We start from the raw sequence: 21,570 nt of genomic DNA on the forward strand, positions 1-21,570 counted from the left end.
GTGTTTTCACATTGTTCAAGTTAACAAATGGATCAAAATCATTGTTTTCTGTGTGAAATCTGCTGAATAAAGTTGATACATGGAAATAAAGTTGACTATATGTTTCGTTTTTCTTAATATCCAGTTTCAGAAATAGTAATGAAATGAATAAATAAAGTGCAGTACTTAAAATACAGTGCTTTACAGTACAGTTTTACTACTCACCAATTCACAAACACATTCATGCCATACATCTACTTGCAGCCCTTTCTCCGCACACATCACTGACATAACAAAGCCATCAGTGGCAATTTGGGGTTCAGTGCTTGCCGAAGGAAACTTTGGCATTCTGAATGGAGGAGCCGGGGATCAAACTACCAACCTCTGGGTTAGTAGAAGATACTGCAATCTTCCTCCTGAGCCACAGCTGTCTAAAGTGGCAGTTTAATTGGCCTTCTGGTTCAAATGGATCATATAACTTTGTTGAATCTGCAGAATAAAGTTCATCAATGGAAAAGACGTTGACTCAATGTTAGAACACTAACGTACAATTAGTAACACCATCACCTACGTCGGGTACATTTTACCCGATATAATATACCTGATAAAAAATACTTCTCATCAAAGTATATTAATGTTCAACAATACATGGCAATTTGAAGTACTTTTCCTATATTTTCCCCGATACAACATCTCATGAATAACGAAAAAAGATATCATGGGTGGACCCTATAAAAAGGCTCTAAAATTAGGGAGTCGTTAAAGAAAAATTTCCAGAAACATAAATAATAGAGCTGGGAACTTGTTCTTCGGTCCAGCCGTTCCTGGGACATGTCCGGTGAAGACACTGTCTCCCTGCATCATTTACAACTTATATTATATTCTACAAATATTTTACTCTCTGTCACCAACATTGGGTGAAAATCACCCGAACACGTGCCTATTGAAAAACAGGGATGGGAGCAGGGAAACTAACCGACCTTCTATGAAGTCAGTGAGCAGACTGAAGCTACACAAGGAGCCACGCCACTCAGACAGCAGCAACACAATGAAAATCCCATGACCACACTCGCTCGGGTAAAAATCACCTGACATTAGTGTTCTAGGGTTAAAATCCAGTTTAAGAAACATTAATGAAACCTCTGGTCCCTCTGAACCTGAAAAAGGTTTTATTTGATCTTATTGTGTAGTTGTAGTGATGAATGGTTTTAAGTGAGGAGCTATTTTTAAGTGAATACGTTAAAAAAGTTGCATCATTTTATGACACTGAATTTGATATTAAATGTCCACAGATTCTAAATGCTGAAAATGAGGAAACGTTAAAGTTTCTCAAAGTAATTATTACTTGAATTGATTTCTGAGTGTATCACACCATTTATCCAGTTTCATCACTTGGTGACTGGGTGTTGTCTGTTCCCTGTCTGATCCTCTCTATTTGTAATCACAAGACCAGGTGATTCCATGTGTTACATCTGTTGACCCACTTACCAACACCAAACGCTCACAAATAAAGAGACTAAACGTCTTTCAGGACTTTAAAACTTCCCGATTTGGTAAATTCAAAACACAACAGTGTATCTATTTCTGATAGGAGTTATGTTATATAACATGGTGCAGGTGTGGTCACAGGCTCAGAACTGTCAACACCCATTGAAATGTCAACCGGCAAAAGATTTCCCAATAATGACAATTTCCCAACAATGTTTCTGTTTGTGTAAATGACAAAACATCAGCTCCTGCACCTGTATATAAGAGAAGCTCCACAGTCCCACTCACTACCACAACCTCCTCAACCACCTGAGCAACAGTCCACTGAAGTTAAGAAGACTTGACGGTAATAATATTATTATTGCATTATTATTCAAATGTTTAAACTGTGGAAGACTGAGTGTATTTCTTGTTTTTGCACAGATATGATCACTGGAACCATGCTGAAGGTCGTGCTTGTCCTCGGATGCCTCCTGAGTCTCACTCTGGCTGAACCGGTAAGAGAAGCAGTCTACTTTCTATATAAATTACTCCCAGTTTTAATGATATGATGCAGGAAATAACCAACTTTTAACTTTTGGATTCTTTCAGTTGCACAAGGCCCACAAACGAGTTGCCCGCTCCAGTTCTGGTTCTTATTCTGATTCAAACTCCCGCGAGGTGAGTGTCCTCTCTGTCCTCAGGACCGTTCATGTGAAGTCTTTGTAAAATCCTCTGCTTCAAAACTGACGCTGAATGTTTTTCATTTTCCTCCAGGTCAATGTGAGCGGAGGTCTGCCCAACCTGACTGCAGCTCAGTGGCTCCAGCTCATCCAGGCCCTCTTCCCTACAACTGCAGCCACTACTACGACTCCAGCAACCACTACAACTGCAACTACTGTTGAAAAGTAGTGAAGGAAGTCCAGTGATATCTGATGTGTTTCCAGATTGTTCAAGTTAACAAATGGATCAAAATCATTGTTTTCTGTGTGAAATCTGCTGAATAAAGTTGATACATGGAAATAAAGTTGACTATATGTTTCGTTTTTCTTAATATCCAGTTTCAGAAATAGTAATGAAACGAATAAATAAAGTGCAGTACTTAAAAAATACAGTGCTTTACAGTACAGTTTTGCTATTCACCCATTCACACACACATTCATGCCATACATCTACATGCAGCCCTTTCTCCTCACACATCACTGACATAACAAAGCCATCAGTGGCAATTTGGGGTTCAGTGCTTGAAGGACACTTTGGCATTCTGAATGGAGGAGCCGGGGATCAAACTACCAACCCCTGGGTTAGTAGAAGATACTGCAATCTTCCTCCTGAGCCACAGCTGTCTAAAGTGGCAGTTTAATTGGCCTTCTGGTTCAAATGGATCAAAATAACTTTGTTGAATCTGCAGAATAAAGTTCATCAATGGAAAAGACGTTGACTCAATGTTAGAACACTAACGTACAATTAGTAACACCATCACCTACGTCGGGTACATTTTACCCGATATAATATACCCGATAAAAAAAAATTCTCATCAAAGTATATTAATGTTCAACAATACATGGCAGATTGAAGTACTTTTCATATATTTTCCCCGATACAACATCTCATGAATAACGAAAAAAGGTATCATGGGCGGACCCTATAAAAAGGCTCTAAAATTAGGGAGTCGTTAAAGAAAAATTTCCAAAAACATAAATAATAGAGCTGGGAACTTGTTCTTCAGTCCAGCCGTTCCTGGGACATGTACGGTGAAGACACTGTCTCCCTGCATCATTTACAACTTATATTATATTCAACAAATATTTTACTCTCTGTCACCAACATTGGGTGAAAATCACCCGAACACGTGCCTATTGAAAAACAGGGATGGGAGCAGGGAAACTAGCCGACCTTCTATGAAGTCAATGAGCAGACTGAAGTTACACAAGGAGCCACGCCATTCAGACAGCAGCAACACAATGAAAATCCCATGACCACACTCGCTCGGGTAAAAATCACCCAACGTTAGTGTTCTAGGGTTAAAATCCAGTTTAAGAAACATTAATGAAACCTCTGGTCCCTCTGAACCTGAAAGTGGTTTTATTTTATGTTATTGTGTAGTTGTAGTGATGAATAGTTTTAAGTTAGGAGCTATTTTTAAGTGAATACGTTAAAAAAGTTACATCATTTTATGATATTGAATTTGATATTAAATGTCCACAGATTCTAAATGCTGAAAAGGAGGAAACCTTAAAGGTTCTCAAAGTAATTATTACTTGAATTGATTTATGACTGTGTCACACCATATATCCAGTCTCAGCACTGGGTGACTGGGTGTTGTCTGTTCCCTGTCTGATCCTCTCCATTTGTAACCATAAGACCAGGTGATTCCACGTGTTGCATCTGTTGACCCACGTACCAACACCAAACGCTCACAAATAAAGAGACTAAACGTCTTTCAGGACTTTAAAACTTCCCGATTTGGTAAATTCAAAACACAACAGTGAATTTATTTCTGATAGGAGTTATGTTATATAACATGGTGCAGGTGTGGTCACAGGCTCAGAACTGTCAAAACCCCTTGAAATGTCAACCGGCAAAAGATTTCCCAATAATGACAATTTCCCAACAATGTTTCTGTTTGTGTAAATGACAAAACATCCGCTCCTGCACCTGTATATAAGAGAAGCTCCACAGTCCCACTCACTACCACAACCTCCTCAACCACCTGAGCAACAGTCCACTGAAGTTAAGAAGACTTGACGGTAATAATATTATTATTGCATTATTATTAAAGTGTTTAAACTGTGGAAGACTGAGTGTATTTCCTGTTTTTGCACAGATATGATCACTGGAACCATGCTGAAGGTCGTGCTTGTCCTCGGATGCCTCCTGAGTCTCACTCTGGCTGAACCGGTAAGAGAAGCAGTCTACTTTCTATATAAATTACTCCCAGTTTTAATGATATGATGCAGGAAATATCCAACTTTAACTTTTGGATTCTTTCAGTTGCACAAGGCCCACAAACGAGTTGCCCGCTCCAGTTCTGGTTCTGATTCTGATTCAAACTCCCGCGAGGTGAGTGTCCTCTCTGTCCTCAGGACCGTTCATGTGAAGTCTTTGTAAAATCCTCTGCTTCAAAACTGACGCTGAATGTTTTTAATTTTCCTCCAGGTCAATGTGAGCGGAGGTCTGCCCAACCTGACTGCAGCTCAATGGCTCCAGCTCATCCAGGCCCTCTTCCCTACAACTGCAGCCACTACTACGACTCCAGCAACCACTACAACTGCAACTACTGTTAAAAAGTAGTGAAGGAAGTCCAGTGATATCTGATGTGTTTCCACATTGTTCAAGTTAACAAATGGATCAAAATCATTGTTTTCTGTGTGAAATCTGCTGAATAAAATTGATACATGGAAAAAATGTTGACTATATGTTTCGTTTTTCTTAATATCCAGTTTCAGAAATAGTAATGAAACGAATAAATAAAGTGCAGTACTTAAAAAATACAGTGCTTTACAGTACAGTTTTGCTATTCACCCATTCACACACACATTCATGCCATACATCTACATGCAGCCCTTTCTCCTCACACATCACTGACATAACAAAGCCATCAGTGGCAATTTGGGGTTCAGTGCTTGAAGGACACTTTGGCATTCTGAATGGAGGAGCCGGGGATCAAACTACCAACCCCTGGGTTAGTAGAAGATACTGCAATCTTCCTCCTGAGCCACAGCTGTCTAAAGTGGCAGTTTAATCGGCCTTCTGGTTCAAATGGATCAAAATAACTTTGTTGAATCTGCAGAATAAAGTTCATCAATGGAAAAGACGTTGACTCAATGTTAGAACACTAACGTACAATTAGTAACACCATCACCTACGTCGGGTACATTTTACCCGATATAATATACCCGATAAAAAAAAATTCTCATCAAAGTATATTAATGTTCAACAATACATGGCAGATTGAAGTACTTTTCATATATTTTCCCCGATACAACATCTCATGAATAACGAAAAAAGGTATCATGGGCGGACCCTATAAAAAGGCTCTAAAATTAGGGAGTCGTTAAAGAAAAATTTCCAAAAACATAAATAATAGAGCTGGGAACTTGTTCTTCAGTCCAGCCGTTCCTGGGACATGTACGGTGAAGACACTGTCTCCCTGCATCATTTACAACTTATATTATATTCAACAAATATTTTACTCTCTGTCACCAACATTGGGTGAAAATCACCCGAACACGTGCCTATTGAAAAACAGGGATGGGAGCAGGGAAACTAGCCGACCTTCTATGAAGTCAGTGAGCAGACTGAAGTTACACAAGGAGCCACGCCATTCAGACAGCAGCAACACAATGAAAATCCCATGACCACACTCGCTCGGGTAAAAATCACCTGACATTAGTGTTCTAGGGTTAAAATCAAGTTTAAGAAACATTAATGAAACCTCTGGTCCCTCTGAACCTGAAAATGGTTTTATTTGATCTTATTGTGTAGTTGTAGTGATGAATGGTTTTAAGTGAGGAGCTATTTTTAAGTGAATACGTTAAAAAAGTTGCATCATTTTATGACACTGAATTTGATATTAAATGTCCACAGATTCTAAATGCTGAAAATGAGGAAACGTTAAAGTTTCTCAAAGTAATTATTACTTGAATTGATTTCTGAGTGTATCACACCATTTATCCAGTTTCATCACTTGGTGACTGGGTGTTGTCTGTTCCCTGTCTGATCCTCTCTATTTGTAATCACAAGACCAGGTGATTCCATGTGTTACATCTGTTGACCCACTTACCAACACCAAACGCTCACAAATAAAGAGACTAAACGTCTTTCAGGACTTTAAAACTTCCCGATTTGGTAAATTCAAAACACAACAGTGTATCTATTTCTGATAGGAGTTATGTTATATAACATGGTGCAGGTGTGGTCACAGGCTCAGAACTGTCAACACCCATTGAAATGTCAACCGGCAAAAGATTTCCCAATAATGACAATTTCCCAACAATGTTTCTGTTTGTGTAAATGACAAAACATCAGCTCCTGCACCTGTATATAAGAGAAGCTCCACAGTCCCACTCACTACCACAACCTCCTCAACCACCTGAGCAACAGTCCACTGAAGTTAAGAAGACTTGACGGTAATAATATTATTATTGCATTATTATTCAAATGTTTAAACTGTGGAAGACTGAGTGTATTTCTTGTTTTTGCACAGATATGATCACTGGAACCATGCTGAAGGTCGTGCTTGTCCTCGGATGCCTCCTGAGTCTCACTCTGGCTGAACCAGTAAGAGAAGAAGTCTTACTCCCAATATAAATTACTCCCAGTTTTAATGATATGATGCAGGAAATAACCAACTTTTAACTTTTGGATTCTTTCAGTTGCACAAGGCCCACAAACGAGTTGCCCGCTCCAGTTCTGGTTCTGATTCTGATTCAAACTCCCGCGAGGTGAGTGTCCTCTCTGTCCTCAGGACCGTTCATGTGAAGTCTTTGTAAAATCCTCTGCTTCAAAACTGACGCTGAATGTTTTTCATTTTCCTCCAGGTCAATGTGAGCGGAGGTCTGCCCAACCTGACTGCAGCTCAGTGGCTCCAGCTCATCCAGGCCCTCTTTCCTACAACTGCAGCCACTACTACGACTCCAGCAACCACTACAACTGCAACTACTGTTGAAAAGTAGTGAAGGAAGTCCAGTGATATCTGATGTGTTTCCACATTGTTCAAGTTAACAAATGGATCAAAATCATTGTTTTCTGTGTGAAATCTGCTGAATAAAGTTGATACATGGAAATAAAGTTGACTATATGTTTCGTTTTTCTTAATATCCAGTTTCAGAAATAGTAATGAAACGAATAAATAAAGTGCAGTACTTAAAAAATACAGTGCTTTACAGTACAGTTTTGCTATTCACCCATTCACACACACATTCATGCCATACATCTACATGCAGCCCTTTCTCCTCACACATCACTGACATAACAAAGCCATCAGTGGCAATTTGGGGTTCAGTGCTTGAAGGACACTTTGGCATTCTGAATGGAGGAGCCGGGGATCAAACTACCAACCCCTGGGTTAGTAGAAGATACTGCAATCTTCCTCCTGAGCCACAGCTGTCTAAAGTGGCAGTTTAATTGGCCTTCTGGTTCAAATGGATCAAAATAACTTTGTTGAATCTGCAGAATAAAGTTCATCAATGGAAAAGACGTTGACTCAATGTTAGAACACTAACGTACAATTAGTAACACCATCACCTACGTCGGGTACATTTTACCCGATATAATATACCCGATAAAAAAAAATTCTCATCAAAGTATATTAATGTTCAACAATACATGGCAGATTGAAGTACTTTTCATATATTTTCCCCGATACAACATCTCATGAATAACGAAAAAAGGTATCATGGGCGGACCCTATAAAAAGGCTCTAAAATTAGGGAGTCGTTAAAGAAAAATTTCCAAAAACATAAATAATAGAGCTGGGAACTTGTTCTTCAGTCCAGCCGTTCCTGGGACATGTACGGTGAAGACACTGTCTCCCTGCATCATTTACAACTTATATTATATTCAACAAATATTTTACTCTCTGTCACCAACATTGGGTGAAAATCACCCGAACACGTGCCTATTGAAAAACAGGGATGGGAGCAGGGAAACTAGCCGACCTTCTATGAAGTCAATGAGCAGACTGAAGTTACACAAGGAGCCACGCCATTCAGACAGCAGCAACACAATGAAAATCCCATGACCACACTCGCTCGGGTAAAAATCACCCAACGTTAGTGTTCTAGGGTTAAAATCCAGTTTAAGAAACATTAATGAAACCTCTGGTCCCTCTGAACCTGAAAGTGGTTTTATTTTATGTTATTGTGTAGTTGTAGTGATGAATAGTTTTAAGTTAGGAGCTATTTTTAAGTGAATACGTTAAAAAAGTTACATCATTTTATGATATTGAATTTGATATTAAATGTCCACAGATTCTAAATGCTGAAAAGGAGGAAACCTTAAAGGTTCTCAAAGTAATTATTACTTGAATTGATTTATGACTGTGTCACACCATATATCCAGTCTCAGCACTGGGTGACTGGGTGTTGTCTGTTCCCTGTCTGATCCTCTCCATTTGTAACCATAAGACCAGGTGATTCCACGTGTTGCATCTGTTGACCCACGTACCAACACCAAACGCTCACAAATAAAGAGACTAAACGTCTTTCAGGACTTTAAAACTTCCCGATTTGGTAAATTCAAAACACAACAGTGAATTTATTTCTGATAGGAGTTATGTTATATAACATGGTGCAGGTGTGGTCACAGGCTCAGAACTGTCAAAACCCCTTGAAATGTCAACCGGCAAAAGATTTCCCAATAATGACAATTTCCCAACAATGTTTCTGTTTGTGTAAATGACAAAACATCCGCTCCTGCACCTGTATATAAGAGAAGCTCCACAGTCCCACTCACTACCACAACCTCCTCAACCACCTGAGCAACAGTCCACTGAAGTTAAGAAGACTTGACGGTAATAATATTATTATTGCATTATTATTAAAGTGTTTAAACTGTGGAAGACTGAGTGTATTTCCTGTTTTTGCACAGATATGATCACTGGAACCATGCTGAAGGTCGTGCTTGTCCTCGGATGCCTCCTGAGTCTCACTCTGGCTGAACCGGTAAGAGAAGCAGTCTACTTTCTATATAAATTACTCCCAGTTTTAATGATATGATGCAGGAAATATCCAACTTTAACTTTTGGATTCTTTCAGTTGCACAAGGCCCACAAACGAGTTGCCCGCTCCAGTTCTGGTTCTGATTCTGATTCAAACTCCCGCGAGGTGAGTGTCCTCTCTGTCCTCAGGACCGTTCATGTGAAGTCTTTGTAAAATCCTCTGCTTCAAAACTGACGCTGAATGTTTTTAATTTTCCTCCAGGTCAATGTGAGCGGAGGTCTGCCCAACCTGACTGCAGCTCAATGGCTCCAGCTCATCCAGGCCCTCTTCCCTACAACTGCAGCCACTACTACGACTCCAGCAACCACTACAACTGCAACTACTGTTAAAAAGTAGTGAAGGAAGTCCAGTGATATCTGATGTGTTTTCACATTGTTCAAGTTAACAAATGGATCAAAATCATTGTTTTCTGTGTGAAATCTGCTGAATAAAATTGATACATGGAAAAAATGTTGACTATATGTTTCGTTTTTCTTAATATCCAGTTTCAGAAATAGTAATGAAATTAACAATTAAAGTTAATATATATATATATATATATATATATATACAGTGATTTACAGTACAGTTTTGCTATTCACCCATTCACACTCACATTCATGCCATAAATCTACATGCAGCCCTTTCTCCTCACACATCACTGACATAACAAAGCCATCAGTGGCAATTTGGGGTTCAGTGCTTGCCGAAGGAAACTTTGGCATTCTGAATGGAGGAGCCGGGGATCAAACTACCAACCTCTGGGTTAGTAGAAGATACTGCAATCTTCCTCCTGAGCCACAGCTGTCTAAAGTGGCAGTTTAATTGGCCTTCTGGTTCAAATGGATCAAAATAACTTTGTTGAATCTGCAGAATAAAGATCATCAATGGAAAAGACGTTGACTCAATGTCAGAACACTAACGTACAATTATTAACACCATCACTAACGTCAGGTACATTTTACCCGATATAATATACCCGATAAAAAATACTTCTCATCAAAGTATATTAATGTTCAACAATACATGTTAATTTGAAGTACTTTTCATATATTTTCCCCGATACAACATCTCATGAATAACGAATAAAGGTATCATGGGGGGACCCTATAAAAAGGCTCTAAAATTAGGGAGTCGTTAAAGAAAAATTTCCAAAAACATAAGTAATAGAGCTGGGAACTTGTTCTTCGGTCCAGCTGTTCCTGGGACATGTCCGGTGAAGGCACTGTCTCCCTGCATCATTTACAACTTATATTATATTCTACAAATATTTTACTCTCTGTCACCAACATTGGGTGAAAATCACCCGAACACGTGCCTATTGAAAAACAGGGATGGGAGCAGGGAAACTAGCCGACCTTCTATGAAGTCAGTGAGCAGACTGAAGCTACCCAAGGAGCCACGCCATTCAGACAGCAGCAACACAATGAAAATCCCATGACCACACTCGCTCGGGTAAAAATCACCTGACATTAGTGTTCTAGGGCTAAAATCCAGTTTAAGAAACATTAATGAAACCTCTGGTCCCTCTGAACCTGAAAAAGGTTTTATTTGATCTTATTGTGTAGTTGTAGTGATGAATGGTTTTAAGTGAGGAGCTATTTTTAAGTGAATACGTTAAAAAAGTTGCATCATTTTATGATATTGAATTTGATATTAAATGTCTACAGATTCTAAATGCTGAAAATGAGGAAACGTTAAAGTTTCTCAAAGTAATTATTACTTGAATTGATTTCTGAGTGTATCACACCATTTATCCAGTTTCATCACTTGGTGACTGGGTGTTGTCTGTTCCCTGTCTGATCCTCTCCATTTGTAACCATAAGACTGGGTGATTCCATGTGTTACATCTGTTGACCCACATACCAACACCAAAGACTCACAAATAAAGAGACTAAACGTCTTTCAGGACTTTAAAACTTCCCGATTTGGTAAATTCAAAACACAACAGTGAATTTATTTCTGATAGGAGTTATGTTATATAACATGGTGCAGGTGTGGTCACAGGCTCAGAACTGTCAACACCCATTGAAATGTCAACCGGCAAAAGATTTCCCAATAATGACAATTTCCCAACAATGTTTCTGTTTGTGTAAATGACAAAACATCAGCTCCTGCACCTGTATATAAGAGAAGCTCCACAGTCCCACTCACTACCACAACCTCCTCAACCACCTGAGCAACAGTCCACTGAAGTTAAGAAGACTTGACGGTAATAATATTATTATTGCATTATTATTCAAATGTTTAAACTTTGGAAGACTGAGTGTATTTCTTGTTTTTGCACAGATATGATCACTGGAACCATGCTGAAGGTCGTGCTTGTCCTCGGATGCCTCCTGAGTCTCACTCTGGCTGAACCAGTAAGAGAAGAAGTCTTACTCCCAATATAAATTACTCCCAGTTTTAATGATATGATGCAGGAAATAACCAACTTTTAACTTTTGGATTCTTTCAGTTGCACAAGGCCCACAAACGAGTTGCCCGATCCAGTTCTGGTTCTGATTCTGATTCAAACTCCCGCGAGGTGAGTGTCCTCTCTGTCCTCAGGACCGTTCATGTAAAAGTCTTTGTAAAATCCTCGGCTTCAAAACTGACGCTGAATGTTTTTCATTTTCCTCCAGGTCAATGTGAGCGGAGGTCTGCCCAACCTGACTGCAGCTCAGTGGCTCCAGCTCATCCAGGCCCTCTTTCCTACAACTGCAGCCACTACTACGACTCCAGCAACCACTACAACTGCAACTACTGTTTAAAAGTAGTGAAGGAAGTCCAGTGATATCTGATGTGTTTCCACATTGTTCAAGTTAACAAATGGATCAAAATCATTGTTTTCTGTGTGAAATCTGCTGAATAAAGTTGATACATTGGAAAAAATGTTGACTTAATGTTTTGTTTTACTTAAAATCCAGTTTCAGAAATAGTAATGAAATGAACAATTAAAGTTAATTTATATCTATATATATATATATATATATATACACAGTGCTTTACAGTACAGTTTTGCTATTCACCCATTCACAAACACATTCATGCCATACATCTACTTGCAGCCCTTTCTCCTCACACATCACTCACATAAGTCCTAGCCCCAGCTGTCCAAAGTGGCAGTTTAGGTGGCCTTCTAGTTCAAGTTAACAAATGGATCAAAACTACTTTGTTGAACCTGCAGAATTAAGTTCATCAATGGAAAAGACGTTGACTCAATGTTATTAAAATCCAGTTCAAGAAACATTAATGAAACCTCTTCTCTCTCTGAACCTGAAAAAGGTTTTATTCAAGCTCTATTGAGTAGCTGTAGTGATGAATGGTTTTATTGTGAGGAGCTATTTTTAAGTGAATACGTTTGAAAAGTTGCATCATTGCATCATTATGAATTTAATATAAAATGTGCACAGATTATAAATGCTGAAAAGGAGGAAACGTTAAAGGTTCTCAAAGTAATTATTACTTGAATTGATTTCTGAGTGTGTCACACCATATATCCAGTCTCATCACCTTTACTGTTTCCTAACAACTCCGTGTGTGGTCTGTGGTCATGGACACACCACAGATATGGATTCATCACATATCAAGACAATAATAGAAATACAAAATCACAGCTCCCTCTGACAGCTGATTGGATGAGTGACGGGGGGCAAATCTTTTTTTTAAGTGGAATAGAAGAGATGAAGAATCACTAAAATAAACTTCCGCATTAGACACATCACGTGGCTAATAATAAAAGTTTTAGTCCGTCTTTAAATTCTCTGGTTCGAGGTATGGAAGTCACGTGCTTTGTAATCGCGGCGGTGGTGTTGGGGTTTTTCTGGCAATTCAACTGAGCTTAGGTCAAAGAGTTTCTGATGTGAAATCGTTTGTGTGAAGGTCTCAGATGAGGTCAGTATCGGGACATGTGCAGTAACCCAGAGTCGGGAAAACCGCAGGATATGTCTTCAGCTTTTGCTTTTATCACTTGGTTTATTCAGATGAACCAGAACTACATGCAGGTTCAGTTACAGCCTTTTCCTTTCCCCATTCCAGTGCCACTCCCAGTCCACCTTTCCCTCCACCACTCGTCTCCCAACTGCCCCCACTGGGGAAATGAGACAAGCACCTGAGTGACTGAGGAAAACCTGCAGCTATACCATAAAAGCATTTACTATAAGAAATGTGTGGATGAGTGATCGACTTCTATGTAGTAAAGATTTGTTATCAACTATTAGTGTAACTGTGATGCTGACGGGGGATCAAGGAAGGAGCTGAGAAACAAAATGTCACCATATCAATACATGAGCTTCCAGTTAAATCAAAAGTGTTGTAGTTTTAAAATGAACATGATAGTCAGGAGCTCTGGTGTCTAACCTCTACTGAGATCAGCTCCAAGTCTAGAACAAGCAATGGACAAAGTTTTAAAGATTATCCCCAAAATACATTATTTTATTCAATTTTTTGGACAAATACAAAATCAATATACTTTAGACAACTTCAGATTTGTATCTCTAGGAATTATAAAAGTGTGGAACTGACAAAAAATAGGGTGGATAAAAGGACATGAGTTAAAAAATTTGTCGATAATCAAAGATGTACTGTAAGTGATATATCATCATTTAATTATATCCATGCATTATACTTTAATATGTATTTGTGATGTGAGCTATTTAATTAATGTTGCATGTGTCATGGTGCAGGTGTGGTTCCAGAATGGCCTCACCTTGAAATGTGGTGGATGAAGATTTCTAAATAGTTGCAATTTCCCAACAATGTTTCTGTTTGTGTAAATGACAAAACATCCGCTCCTGTGTTTGTATATAAGAGAAGCTCCACAGTCCAACATCACCACTCCTCAACCAACTGAGCAACAGTCCACTGAAGTTCAGAAGACTCGACAGTAATAACTTTGATATTAATTAAGTTGATGATATGATTTTCCTTTATTCCCTGTGTTAACTCGGTGGAATGCTGATGTGTGCATTTCTTGTTTTTCTACAGATATGATCACTGGAACCATGCTGAAGGTCGTGCTTGTTCTTGGCTGCCTCCTGAGTCTCACTCTGGCTAGACCGGTGAGAGAACGATCTTATATTTAAATACCAATTATTCCTATTTTTATGCTGCGATCCAACGTTTAGCCGTTGACTTTTTACAGAACCACATGCGAGTTGCCCGCTCTGATTCGTCCTCTTCCTCAGAGTCCAACGAGGTGAGTGTCCTCTCCCTCCTCTGGACCCTTCATGTAAGAGTCTTTGGAAAATCCCCTGCTTCATAACTGACCATGAATGTTTCTCATTTTCTTGAAGCGGAATCAGAATGGAGCCGGCGGGATAACTTCCGCCCAGTGGTTCCAACTCATCCTCACCATCCTCCAGCAGCAAACTACAGCTGCAACTACGACTGCAGCCACCACCACTGCTACAACTCCAACCACCACTCCAGCTAAAGCTACAGGTGCTGCTCCCACCACAGAGATCTGAAGAGAGTCCAATGACGTCTGATGTGTCTCCACACTGAGCTCAAGAAAACAACTGGATCCAAATCACTGTTTTCTGTGTAGAATCTACTGAATAAAGTTCGTACATGGAAAAGATGATGACTTAATGCTTTTTGTTTTTCTGAAAAAAACTGTTTTGGAAAATATTTACGAACCCTCTGATAATTTTGAACATTAACAAAGAGTGGTAGCTTAACACTTAATTTTAAGTTACAGCACAAAACTGGTGAAGTCACAGTTTGAATATTGTTGCAAGCAGCTAGTTCACTAGAAAGTATTTTTATCTCACCAACTTTATTTGAAAGCTGCAGTCAGAGGAAGGAGCTGAGGAGAACATTTTGTCTGCAAATCAACACATACGTTTTCAGACTAAATCATAAACAGCAAACATTGGACACCTTGAAGCAGAATTGTTCTTAAAAGTATTTCAAACCATTGTGACAACTCTTGACTTTCAAAGTACTATTTGTATCTTTGGGAACTGAATTACAAGAGCAGGTTACTATGAAGGGTGGACGTGAAGAAAAGTATAAATAGGTACAACTAGGTAATAAAGTACATCAAAACAAAAAATAAAGCACACAAATGGCTCAATGAAAATGGAAGTGAAATTTAAAAAAAGTCATAAATGATCAAATGATTTGATTCAAACGTTGTGTTTTATCATTTTTCCCGTCGTACATTTATCATTCATCACTAGTAACATTCTCAAGTGGTAAAAGTAACACAACAAAAAACTTGAGAACACACATCACACTAACCTCTCTGATGCGATGGTTGGAAGTGACGGGGACTTCTTCAGGTTGGGGTCAGTGTCAGAACTGAGCTTTGGGAGCCTCTTAAACGAGAGGGAGGTTGTACTTGGGTTCGATCTTGTCCCTGTTTTGGATCTTAATTAGGTCACGTTGTGGTTACACATTAAACAACAGGCAAATATGATCCTGTTCTAATGTTTAATGTTCACGTCTTCAAACATCTTGCCTCATGCCCGCAGGAGTTTTGAAAACTATAATTCAGAAGTCATTTTGTTCAATGATAGCCCTTTTCCAGTTGCCCTTGCTGCAGCATTGACTTGAAGATAGAAATTCTTCCCTCATGTGAAACAGTGATCCCTCACAAATACAGCTGGTTGTTGTTGTTTTTGTTGGGTCTGTTGTTCCACAGGTAAACAATTGTTTTCCGTGCACTTCATTCTTTGCAACGGTTCTTTAAGATAAAAGTTCAGGACTATTTCACTTTCTTTGCTTCTTATACTCACAGTTTGCATTTCATCCAATTCAGTAGTATGTCTCCATCTGCAATGACTCATTGATATTGGCCTGTTTCATCTCTGTGATTCTAACCCTGCAAACAAGTCACACTGGCTGGATTTTACTTCAACAAAATAGTCATTGGTCCATTTCTCTCTGAAGGCAATACAGTGAATCTCCTTTTCTTTTTGTGACAGTTGCTTGATGCTTGTCACAGATAATTTGTGATTTTAACCTTTAAACCTGACAATTATTTTTAAGTGTCACTGTTGACCAGCTGTCAAGAGAAGAGGACCTGGTATGTCATGCTTTACAAGAGAAATGGACAAATGATTACTCTGTTGTTGAAGCAAAGCAGAGACAGACCCAGCGATGGAATAGACCAGTCTCAAGAGTCATTAACAGGGCGCCCTGTTGTTGCTGCAGAGCTGTTAGCACCAGACAGAGTCAAATAGTTTCAAGGTGTCAGTTTGTCTCAACAAACAGTCGCAGAGTAGATTATTGATACGGCACAACAATTTTTATTCTGATAAAACACCAACATCGGTTGAAAATCCCGTCTGTCTCTGTGGCCTGCAATGAAAAGACGGATACGTTCTGCACAACTCAGTTTTAGTTTGTGGGACTACTGCTGAGTTTGATATGAGGAAGGAATTTTTAGGTTTTCAAGCCACTCATGCTGTTGCAAGAGCAACTGGGAAGAGTTAAAACACTTTAATACAAAAAGCCTCTTAAGACATCTGAGTGCACCAGTTTGCAAAACTCCGTTGGGTGTTTAACCAGAGATTCCAGTTCACGGAAAGTAAACAAAAGTAACTGAGTATATTTTATGGTTATTTAAAGTGAAAATGTATTGTCACATGGGGAAACTGTTTTGGACTGTGGGTGGGGCACCAACAGGATGTCTTGTCCTGTTAATACGAGAATCCTTGTTGACATTTAAGGGAACAGCAGTTTACTGAACGTGCCTCAAAGGGATAGTTCACCCAAAAATGAAAATTCCCTAATTATCTACTCACCACTATGCAGATGGAGGTGGTGGGTGAAGTGTTTGAGTCCACAGAACCCTTTAGGAGTCTCAGGGGTAAACAGTGTTGCAGCCAAATCCAATACAATTTAAGTAACTGGTGACAGCTTCTTCAAATGTAAAAAAGAAGAGAAAAACAATTTCTTATTTAAGTTTGATGAATCTTTCACCAGTTACTTCAATTGATTTAATTTGGCTCCAACGCTGTTTAGTAGATGTTGAGTAGATAATGAGTGAATTCGAGTAGATAATGAGTTAATACAACATTTAGTGTGAACTATCCCTTTAAAAGTTATGAGAATAAATCAAAAATCAAGCCTACATTTCAGTTATAGGTATTAGAGGTGTCGTATATAGCAGTAAAGGTCAAACAATACAAGCAATAACAAAACAAAGCAATAGCCGGACTGTCAACCCCCTCGAAATCAGACACACAAAATAAAACCAGTCAGAGATGCAGTCAACGCAAATGATGACAACTGGAGGTATGTCATAAGCCATTTTCAGACATGTTAAAATATGAAGAATTAGCTATTGAGTTTATCGAGAGTTTGGCTTCCAGACATGCACAACACAGCAGGAGGTTCTCTGCACACAAAAGCAACAAATTCTCTGCGTTGGTCAGGTGAGAGGTGGAACAGCCGAGACCGTCATCAGCTCCCATCAACACAAACTATCCTGACAATTTCGTCGGTGTCTTCTACGTTTTCGCCAAAGCTTTGTTATTAGTTTTCTTTTGATTTGTCCATTTTTGCCTCTGTCACATGTTAGAAGCGTCATCAGCCCCCCCAACTCGCTCCCGGTGAATCAAGCGGGGATCCCCAGACTGTGTTCACACCTCCACTTTGCCTGGATTTATCTGCCTGGTCTCCTGGTGTAAAGTCTGTACAAACTGTGGAGCGTCTCACTTGGACATTTGAGTTCAGTCCAAATGAATGTCTGAAAGCAGCTACACAAACCTCTTCGGGTCGCTCCCTTAACTACAATGTGAACCCAATCCTTCCTCAACCATTAACAAAGACATAAAACCTGGTTTAGACCATGGTTCGTTCTTTCTAATGAGAAAACACCCACAATAGAAACTGGTAGCCCAGATCTCTAATAGGTATTAGAATGAGAATAGTAGTAGTAGTAGTAGTAGTAGTAGTAGTAGGCTCTGTTTCATACACCAGAATTAGGGTCAATATTTTCCGTATGATGGATAGCCAATCTGTTTCTGCATCATTCCATCACTTGAGTACTGGAAACACTTTGGCTGCAGCTGTTTGAATGATTCATTAGTTGTTGCATGTAACCAGAAGAGCCGACTAACACACGTTAAATCTTTAAGTCATTTTGAAATGACGACACCACGTGTTTCAGGGAAATGTGAGGACACTTTTTGGTTTGTCTGCTTCATCACATTGCAAAACAAATGGCCTGTTGTCACATTACCTGTGATTGGCTGACGGACACTATATATACCACTCTGAAATATCGCTTCTGCACCGTCAACAAACATCGCAGCACTGCTTGTTCTCAATAACTCTGAGAACCCAACATTCAGAAAGGTAAGGATCATTTCAATGATTGGTAATATGTAGGATCTTTGCATTTCACATGCCAAACATATTTATATTTTTTTAGATGCAGACATTGGGAATGAAGATTGTGGCTCTTGCAGTCATCATGATGCTGGTCTCCAGCTCGTTGGTAAGAAACGCTCTTTGTCTTTTGGGAGTTTAACTCTTTGATCGCAGCGTTAATTCACCAAAATGTTGTTCTCTTACTTTTCAAGGCTAAACCTGCCCATGTGATCGAAAAGCGCTCAAGTGAAGAGGTCACTAATTAGATTATTTACAATCATACAAATAACTTTGAAACAACTTTATTCACTTGAACAGAGTAATACATGCAAAAACATATGAGAATAAACCTATCAAATAGCTTACTTTTTTCTTCTTTTTCATTTTTCCCCAACAGAATCAGCGAACTTCCACCACCAACACCCAATCTCTCCTTCAGCTCACTCAGCTGCTCCAGCTGTTGCAGGCCCTCAGAGCTCTCATTCCAGCTCAATGATGTGTTCATCCTGTCATTGAATAAACGATTCACATTGATTTGATGTGAATTAAAGCAATAAAGAACATTTCAAATGTTATTCCTTTCGTCATGGTCTTGATTTGCTGAGGGTCTCAGATATGCCTGGATCTTATCTAGTCTCGAAAGACTTGTTCTGTTGTGGACTCGAATCATTTCTATCAGTATCAGATTTAAATATCTGAATTAAAATATACTAATAATAACTGATTTTTGAGAGTGTACTTTCTTTCATTGCTGTTGAGAGAAAAAGACAATAGATCTTGTTTTCTTCTATGATGTGGTTCAGGCCCAGACAACAATTGGCATGGCTACCCCACTGTGGGAAAACATATAAATTACAAAGGTGCCACATCACAGGTGGTGTGTTTCTGACCCTGTGAGAATCTCTCTGGACACTCAGAGAGGTGATCACCATTAAAATACCTGAAGGACCACGTGGTGCTGGTGAATTTGTCGTCCTCCAGACATTTCATCTTTGATTTCTCAGATAAAATTTGTTTTATAAACGTCAATTTATTTTTGTGTACAATTTAGGGGTTGAATGTGAAAACTTTATGCAAATCTGTATCTGTTGCAATTTGACACAGTAAAACATTGATTTATTCCATCTCCCACTCTATTGATACTTTTGCACAGTTGTTCTGTGTTGTTGCTTTTTCTCTGTAATATGGCGACGCCTGCGAGCTAGTTCTGGCAGACAACTCGAGCTGCGCTGCGACAATCATATTACATACATCATGTGACATACATCATGTGACATACATCATGTGACATACCTCAATCTCCACAACCATCTATAATACACACCCACCTTATCAGGTGGTCTATTTAACCAGAGAGACATTTCCCATCAACCCCTCTTGCTCGCACTGCTGCTGCAGTATTGTTACCTGTTGCTTCAAACCCTCCACCACCCCAGCATCCATCTGTAGGCCCAGCATCCACCTGTAGGCTCCAACGGGGGGTTACAAGTATTTGCTCATCACTCCCATCATTCCTGTGTAATCATATGGGGGAGTGATTAAGTTGGAGCCTAGACGCCAAACACTAAATCTGTTGTAATAAATATATTACATGATCGAACGTGAGTTATCTGACTGAACTGATATTTGTTTGGGCGTCCTCAGTGATGCATCCTCATCTTGATCTTCGTCTCACTAGGGGAAACCAAGATCTTAAATTAAAAATATTTATTACGGGTTGTTTTATTGTTTTATTTCATTGTTGCTTCCTCTTAGTTTTAAGATTAGTGTTCTATTTCGTTGCTGCTTACCGGGACCTCAGTACTTAGTTTTGTTTCCTCTCATGTACCTCATGTTTTTGAATGACAAACAATATTCTTGAATTGTGGATCAACATCAAAGCAAAATCCCTCAAAAGTGCATAAGTCATAAATATGAGTTAATATAAATTACCCATCAATTTTTGTGTCTTTCCACAGTTAAAATCAAGTTTTGTGATTTTCTGCCAAGCTTTGCTGAGTTTTATGGTTCATATGTCGAGCACGGTGGGCCTCCTGCATTATTGAGAGCATGTCAGGGTAAGACAAATCATAAAACCTGTTGCCAAGAAGGTCTTTTAAAGAGCTGCTTGTCAGAGCTGTGTGGATCACATTTTTCTCTGATTCCTTTCTTAGTCCCTGAGGGCAGAAACTTTCATGTTTTATGTATAGTCTTTATAGCCTCAGTGTAGTTGTTAGATCCTGTGGTTAGGTTGCAGTTCTGTTCCAACAGAAATCCAAATGCTGCTATAAATGTTCTTGTTTAAGGGACATTTTGCTTCACCTTGTCATGCTTCATCTTGCACACAACTTCTTTGGTATAACATAATAAGTAAGGAACCAATCTACGTATTTGTGGTCAGGTTCAAGGAAAAAAAATGTGTTTACTGAGGAAACATTTAACTTTCTTGACTAGAGATAATTGAGAAGATTGGAAAACAGCTAACCTCGTCTATTTCTTTGCGAGGTACAATGATTTGGGGCATTTTGGTCATGACAAGGTGGCAAGAAAGTTACTGTACCTCATTGAAGCAGATTTCACACACGATCTCCTTTGAGGTTTGTGTATCACACATAGAAGGCAGAAGGAGATTCTCCGGTCAGGCACGTTAACAGCAACGGAAAAGTCTCCGGAGCGTTCAGGCGAAGAGTGGAGCAGCCTGCAGGAGGCACAATGGCATTGCAATGTTTTTGTTAACAGCACATTGACACATTTAATTATCACATTATCGCATTGACACATTTTCCTCCTCAGATATTTGTATGTACTTGTTTCTTTTTCAGTTTTGCGTCCAACACAAAAAAAAACACATCTTCAACGTGCCAACTCGCTCATGGTGGATCATCCGGATCATATCCTGTTGTGATGTCACATGGGTTCACTCAGACATTATCTAGTTGTTTAGTTTTCACTGGGGGGCTATAGCTCGATGGAAGTCAGCGTTCTCAGTCCCTCTGGGTAAGTTCAGGAGTTTTTCAAGAGTTAAGTGCATGTCTGAAAGCAGGCGGTGGACTAGTGGCAGAAAGTTGGACTGTGGGCAGAAAATCCGACAGTGGTCTCTGGTTCGAATCCACGGAGTGACAACAAAAACAAC

At 39.3% G+C, this 21,570-nt stretch overlaps 4 long non-coding RNA genes across 4 annotated transcripts; all 4 read left to right on the forward strand.

The window, feature by feature from the left end:
* Window positions 1-1,760: 1,760 nt before the first annotated feature.
* Window positions 1,761-2,099, forward strand: LOC128433877 (uncharacterized). Its single transcript, XR_008336586.1, has 3 exons — window positions 1,761-1,813; window positions 1,891-1,964; window positions 2,059-2,099. It is a non-coding gene; the product is annotated as an uncharacterized LOC128433877 (long non-coding RNA).
* Window positions 2,100-11,308: 9,209 nt separating this feature from the next.
* Window positions 11,309-11,678, forward strand: LOC128432734 (uncharacterized). Its single transcript, XR_008335487.1, has 3 exons — window positions 11,309-11,361; window positions 11,439-11,512; window positions 11,608-11,678. It is a non-coding gene; the product is annotated as an uncharacterized LOC128432734 (long non-coding RNA).
* Window positions 11,679-13,971: 2,293 nt separating this feature from the next.
* LOC128437536 (uncharacterized) lies at window positions 13,972-14,328 on the forward strand. The gene is made up of 3 exons (XR_008338225.1): window positions 13,972-14,016; window positions 14,118-14,191; window positions 14,275-14,328. It is a non-coding gene; the product is annotated as an uncharacterized LOC128437536 (long non-coding RNA).
* A 4,059-nt stretch (window positions 14,329-18,387) lies between these two features.
* LOC128437548 (uncharacterized) lies at window positions 18,388-18,981 on the forward strand. Its single transcript, XR_008338226.1, has 4 exons — window positions 18,388-18,443; window positions 18,520-18,585; window positions 18,671-18,712; window positions 18,856-18,981. It is a non-coding gene; the product is annotated as an uncharacterized LOC128437548 (long non-coding RNA).
* The last annotated feature ends 2,589 nt before the right edge of the window (window positions 18,982-21,570 follow it).

Source organism: Pleuronectes platessa, chromosome 3, assembly GCF_947347685.1.
Source record: "Pleuronectes platessa chromosome 3, fPlePla1.1, whole genome shotgun sequence".
NCBI classification, from domain to species: domain Eukaryota; kingdom Metazoa; phylum Chordata; class Actinopteri; order Pleuronectiformes; family Pleuronectidae; genus Pleuronectes; species Pleuronectes platessa.